The following is a 992-nucleotide window of genomic DNA, read 5'->3' as shown; positions in this document are numbered from 1 at the left end:
TGGACCAGTCACTCTTCATAGACAGACAGCTGGGGACTGGAGACTCTGCTCTCTGTCTGTAGGACTCACCTCTGCAAACACAAACATGTTTCATTCATATTATTTCAGTATTGTTCTTGTTTGTTTGTTTCATTTTAATTTAAATGGTAAATATTTGTATTTCTGGAAAACCTTAAGTAAACTACATTTGTTTAATTTTATAATGTTGTCTGGTGTCAGTTAATAAGTTAGAACAATTGTATTGGTTTTGATTATTTTTGAATATCAGTAACAGTAATATCAGATTACTTAAAACAGGTAAACCTTTGGGTAGCTACTTTAACACCAAACGAACCCAAAATCACCCCATTAGTCTAGGGTACAGTGGGGTGCTACATGTTCAATGTCTAAATGGTGTTTTAATGTTGTTTTAATTGTGTGTTTTTGAGCTGTTGTCACCAAGTTAAATTCCTGTGTACTGTGTACATTTGGAGAATAAAAGTGATTCTGATTCTGATCTGGATAAAAAATAAGGCAGTAAAACTTTGGTGACAAAAAAACAACAAACAAACAAACAAACAAACAAATATCCAGATGTGTCACACACTGTGGAGACGCTCAGATGGTCACAGAGCGACTTCAACATGAGGGCAAAGACAAATACTTTCTCAAATGATTAATTCTGACATGGAGATTCACACTAATCAGCATCATGAATGTAAATATCTCTCTTACTGTGTGTGTGCAGGTCCAGGTTCATCACTGAAGAATGGAGGAATATCTCTGGACCAGTCACTCTTCATAGACAGACAGCTGGGGACTGGAGACTCTGCTCTCTGTCTGTAGGACTCACCTCTGAAACACAAACATGTTTCATTCATATTATTTCAGTATTGTTCTTATTCTCACCCTCTCCTCAGGTACAGACCTGTTACAGCACCAGTGGAAGAGGGTTCAACATCAGGGCAAAGACAAATTAATATTTTCTGAAGGTGTAAATTCTGACATGGAGG

This window comes from Seriola dumerili, unplaced genomic scaffold (assembly GCF_002260705.1).
Source record: "Seriola dumerili isolate Sdu_G_001 unplaced genomic scaffold, Sdu_1.0 BDQW01000320.1, whole genome shotgun sequence".
Lineage (NCBI taxonomy): Eukaryota > Metazoa > Chordata > Actinopteri > Carangiformes > Carangidae > Seriola > Seriola dumerili.
The sequence above is the reverse complement of the archived record's forward strand: the minus strand, read 5'-3'. Positions refer to the sequence as shown.